Source organism: Benincasa hispida, chromosome 6, assembly GCF_027475165.1.
Source record: "Benincasa hispida cultivar pf3 chromosome 6, pf3_genome.v1.1, whole genome shotgun sequence".
Taxonomy (NCBI): domain Eukaryota; kingdom Viridiplantae; phylum Streptophyta; class Magnoliopsida; order Cucurbitales; family Cucurbitaceae; genus Benincasa; species Benincasa hispida.
Window position 1 is genome coordinate 10,420,280 of NC_143483.1, and position 6,202 is coordinate 10,426,481.

Here is a 6,202-nt window from a genome sequence, read left to right on the forward strand (position 1 = left end):
GTTCAACAGAACTCCCACGCAACCCAGGGAGTTCAGGTAAAGAGCAAAGTCAAGTCTTGACATTGTGAAGTGGAAAAACTGTGGAGGGAGAAAGGATAGTCGGACTGCTCCAATTGCATTGGAACCTGAGATTACGGTGACTCGAGAAAAAGAAGAGGAAAAAGAAGTGATAGAGCCAGAAGTTGCGTCCACCTCAAAGCCGACAGAAAAGGGGACCGTGAGAGTGCAGTTGCCACCTTTCCCGCAGAGACTCAGAAAGAAGAAGAATGATGAGGTACAGTATCAACACTTCATGTCTATGTTAAAACAATTGCATATTAATATTCCATTCAGTGAAGCGAATGAGAAGATACCTGCATATACAAAGTTTCTAAAGGATATGGTAACCAAGAAGAGGGACATTGGTAAGTTTGCTACGGTGGCTTTAACGCAGAGCTCGAAATCAATAATCCCACCGAAGATGAACGATCCTGGGAGCTTTATTATACCTTCTCCATTGGAGGACTGTACATCGGGCAAGCATTGTGTGACCTTGGAGCCAGCATCAACTTGATGCCTCTATCGATCTTTAAGCAGCTGAATGTGGGGCAACTTGCACCCATGACCGTGACTCTCCAACTAGCAGATAGATCTCTGGTGTATCCAGAGGGGAAGGTGAAGGACGTGTAGGTTACCATCGACAAATTTATATTACCAGCCGACTTCATCATCTTAGATTATGAAGCTGACAAAGATGTGCCCATCATCTTGGGGCGACCATTTTTATCAACAGGTCGTGCCCATATTGATGTGCACAAAGGATAGATCACCTTGAGCATGAATGGACAGAAGCTCAAGTTCAACATCATTCGTGCCATGAGATTTTATGACGACGAAGACCTGAATGAATCTGATGACGACCAGAGTTTGAATGAAGAAGAGAAACCTGACAATGAAAATGAAGATGAGGATGTGAGCACATCCATTGTGACATGTAATGCGATCATAGAAAAAAAAACAAGGAAGATGAGATGATCGCAACTCAAGAAGAAGAGCCAACAGAAAATGAAGAAAGAAAAACAATGCAACCGCCCTTAAAAGAACTACCAACAATAGAGTTGAAGACCTTGCCGAATCACCTAAAGTATGCATTTTTGGGGTAGAATGAAAAACTGCCAGTCATTATTTCCTCTGAACTTAATGAAGACCAGGAGAATGCGTTGATGAGCATTCTGAGGAAACATGTGTGAGCGATTGGCTGGACGCTCGCAGACATTCGAGGAATCAGCCCCGCATATTTTATGCACTAAATTCGTCTCGAAGAAAACCACAAGGCATCGATCGAACATCAGCACAGACTCAACCCTGTGATGAAAGAGATCGTTAAGAAGGAGATCATCAAGTGGTTAGATGCGGGCATTATTTATCCGATAGCAAACAGCACGTGGATCAGTTCCGTGCAGTGCGTGCTGAAAAAAGATGGCATGACGGTAGTCCCCAACGAAAATAATGAACTGATACCGCAAAGGATCGTCACCGGGTGGCATATTTGCATGGACTACCGCAAGCTAAATGTGGCAACGAAGAAAGATCATTTCCCTCTACCGTTCATTGACCAAATGTTGGATCGTCTAGCCAGAAATGACTTCTACTACTTTCTAGATGGCTATGCCGGGTATAACCAGATTATGATTGCTCCCGAAGATCAGGAAAAGACCACATTCATCTGCCCATATGGGACTTTTGCTTTTCACCGCATGTTGTTCGACCTTTGCAATGCGCCGAGCACGTTCCAAAAGTGCATGATGGCCATATTTTTAGAATATCTTGAGGACTCTGTTGAAATATATATGAACAACTTCTCTGTCTATGGGCACACACGAAGTCTGTCTTGCAAACCTAGAGAAGATATTGAAAAGATGCGAGGAGACGAATCTCGTACTTAACTGGGAAAAATGCCATTTTATGGTGAAGGAGAGCATTGTGCTTGGGCACAGGGTATCTCGGGACAGGTTGGAGGTGGACAAGGCAAAAATAGAAGCAATTGAAAAACTCCCACCTCCAACAAGTGTAAAGGCTGTAAGAAGTTTCTTGGGGCATGGCGGATTTTATAGACGTTTTGTCAAGGATTTCTAAAAAATAGCACGACCGCTGAGTGCATTGTTGGAAGCTAATAGGAAATTTGACTTTAATGATAATTGTCGCAATGCATTCATGATTTTAAAGAATGCATTGACGACTGCACCCGTTTTGATCGCGCCAGATTGGACACTTCCTTTTGAAATAATGTGCGATGCGAGCGAGTATGCGATGGGAGCAGTACTAGCACAGAAGAGAAAAAAAATATTGCATCCCATCGCATATGCAAGTAAGACGTTAAACCCTGCTCAGATTAACTACACCACCATAGAAAAAGAGCTGCTTGCGGTAATATTTGCGTTAGAAAAGTTCAGAGCATATCTGCTGGGAAAAAAAGTGCTCATCCATACTGACCACTCGACGATAAAATATCTAAAGAAGTTCTCCTCCTTCGAGAATTCGATATGGAGATAATTGACCGTAAGGGGATGGAGAACCAAGTTGCGGATCATTTATCCAGATTGGAAAATCATGAGGTTGACCACAAGGAGTCAGAGGTGAGCACAGTGTTTCTAGATGAGCAGCTGTTTCAGATTGAAGAATTGCCATGGTATGCTATACTCAACTATCTGGTTTCGAGCAATTTCCTGAAGAATATACCTACCATCAACAGAAGAAGCTCAAACATGAATGCAAATATTATTATTGGGATGAGTCGAATCTGTATAAGAGGGGGTCAGACCAGGTTATGCGACTATGTGTACCGGAGGCTGCTCATCAACGCATATTATCGCAATGTCATGATTCACCATATGATGGACACTTTGGAGGGTAGTGCACCACAGCAAAAGTCTTACAAAGTGGGTTCTATTGGCCAACATTATTTAAGGATGCCAGAGACTATGCAATGAAGTGTGATCGGTGCCAATGCATGGGTAACATTTCATGGAAACATGTGATGCCCATGAACATCATTCTAGAACTGGAGTTGTTCGACGTTTGGGGCATTGGTTTCATGAGACCATTCCCACCTTCGAATGGTCACAAGTATATTCTGCTAGCCGTCGACTATGTGTCCAAGTGGGTAGAGGCAATAGCATGCGCCGTAAGTGATGCGACCGTAGTCTCCAAATTCTTGAAGAAAAATATTTTCACACGTTTTGGCACTCCACGTGCCATAATAAGTGATGAAGGCTCCCATTTTGTCAATTACTCTGTCAAAAATCTGCTGTTGAAATATAATATCCTCCACAAGGTGGCCACCGCATACCATCCACAGACGAATGGTCAGGCTGAAGTGTCCAATCGAGAAATTAAGTTGATATTGAAGAAGGTGGTAAATCCTTCGCAAAAAGATTGGGCAACAAAGTTGGACGATGCGTTGTGGGCATATCGGACTGCCTATAAAACACCGATAGGCATGTCTTCCTATGCGTTGGTATTTGGTAAAGCATGTCATTTGCCATTGGAGCTGAAGCATAAAGCGCTATGGGCGGTGAAGAAGCTTAATTTTGATTTAAAAGCAGCAGGGGATGCAAGAAAGCTACAACTGGTCAAGCTTGATGAGTGGAGAACGCAAGCTATGAAAATGCCAAAATATACAAAGAACGAGCAAAACGGTGGCATAACAGCAGGCTATGCGATAAAAATCTCCATGTTGGACAAAAGGCCTTGCTCTTCAATTCACAACTACGGCTCTTTCCTGGCAAGTTAAAGTCGCGCTGGTCTGGACCCTTCATCATTAAAGAAATATTCTAACATGGTGTAGTGGAGCTGACTACTGAGGACGGGACCCGTAAATTTAAGGTTAATGGGCAGCGAGTTAAGGCATATTGCGAGGGTGATTTTTAGCGAGAAAAGACCTCTGTAGACCTGAAAAACCCGAAATAGAGGAAAATGGAATGGCCCCTGTGCTAGCATGCAACATCATCTGGGGCGCAAGTCTTCTAGAGTATCCTTTTGCTTATTTATGATACATGAACTCTCTTTACTACGACACTTCAATCGTCATTTATCTATCTGAATTTACTTTTCTAAAAAAAAATGGCAAGAAAAATTTTGTTAACTTTTTTTTATCATTTGACCCTGTCAATATTTCTTTGCAAACGATTAAGGTACACGATTACGAAGGCACTACACGAAGACGCAACTTCACTCCGTCACCGCAATCCAAAGAAGAAAGATCGCTACAAAGCAGGATGCGTCAACAAACAATGCGGGCGACAGCGCAAATTTGGGGGTTGTATTCTTCTTTGCTTTTATTCCAAATTCTACACTATCGCATCACATTTTAATTTTGAAAGTTTTATCCCCGCATCCTCTTTGATTACCGCAATCATTTAATATTGATAGATTTAGTAAGTCACCGCATGCTTTCTCTTTGCCAATTATGATTTCAATGATGACACACATGCTTCTATTTTTTCATATACACTAGAGTCAACACAATCTTAGAAAAGTCACCTCATGAAATATTTCTAGAAGTTAGTGGTCTGATAGCTTTCTTTCAAACTGACCCTTTACCAAACTTCCTAAGAACATCGCATGACTTCTTTCAGTCTTTTGGCAATGAGGACATTGCCGCATTTTAAATTGGTGGGTGAAGTATTTATTTTTGACCTTGCTAATTTTAGCTCTATAAAAAAAATTGAGAATAACAACTCCACTGTCAACGCAATGAGGAAACCCATGTTGATAAGAGTTAAGTTGTGAAAGGCACTTACCCGAAGTTGGATGTCTGCATGACACACGTGGGGTCAAGCCAAAATGAAAGTAAGTCGCCAGGATCAACGCATGCTGCCAAGAAGGTATGAGTTTAGTCTGAGAAAGAGTGCCTTGCTCGTAGTTGAATGTCCGCATGACACACTGGGGGCAAGCAAAATGAAGGCGAGGCACTTGGATCAGCGCAAAGTCGAAAAAAAAAAATGTTCAAAAATATGCAAGGATAAAAATCATTTAACACCCCAGTGAAAATTTTTTTTTGAAATAAATCATGCGATGTCCTAGAATCTAGTAAAGTTCTTTTGAAGGTTAAGTTTGCGGAGGTCTTAGAAATATTTTAAAAGGAGACTTGAATAAGAATTGAGGAAATTTTGGTGTATAGGATTTGAATGAAGTATCCTTGAGAAATCTAGGAAAAGCAATTTTCAGTTGACTTTCTAAAGGAAATCTTTAGCTTATGCTTGAGGATAAGCATTGTTTAAATTTGGGGGTGTGATAACGGGCAGAAATGCACGTTATTACAGTGCTAAGTTATTAAACAATGAAGGTTTGTGTTGATAAAATATGTTAGATTGTGTCCAAAAAGCATTAAGTTCATAACAATGTGGTCGCATGCGTTCACCACATAAGAACAGTTAACTTTGGTATTTTTATGCAGAATATGCGTTAACGCATGGCGGAAAACGCGATCACAAGAAATCAATGGTCGAGCGCAGCATTACCGCAAGGCTTTGCGGTGATTTGTGCTTGCAAACATCTGCTCAAGAAGAATTGCCACATAGAGCCGACGCAACTTGGTGGGCGCATCTGGGTGAAAAGCATAATTAATCACGATGGGACAGAAAGTTGATGACGGTTGAATCTGAATTAAGTTGACAAGCCGCTAACGATAACAAGTACACTCAGCTTTTCGGTGACAAATATTCGGCGCATTAGTCAGAGAATTAAAGCCATCCCATCTGTGTAATCATAAGAGAGAAGCCGCCCTTCATTCCGAAGCTTTATAAATACCGAAGGAAACCTTCAGAAAAGGAGTTCAACAAGTTTGGATACTTAGAGAATTTTCTCCATAGTTAGAATAGCCTAGTTCTTAGATTTTATTTTATTTTAAGGCAGAAGCGAGAGAAGCGAGATTGTGCCGATAGATCATTCCAGCGAACTTGGGAGAGTACTGGAAGCTTCAAGATCAGAGAGAGGGTCAGCTCCTGCGGAAGCAGGAATATCTTTTGAACAGAATAGAATTGATAGTGTAAAGGCCTTGGGAAGCAAGGGATTGCTAGCAAGCTCTCTATCCTTAACTTCCATTGTCATTTTGTACTCAAACTTATCTATAGAAATGGAAGTTACTTCTTTATATCTGTTCACTCTCTGTTTATCACGCATGAGTAGCTAAATCTGTCGAATGGGTTGTGAAGTACTTAGC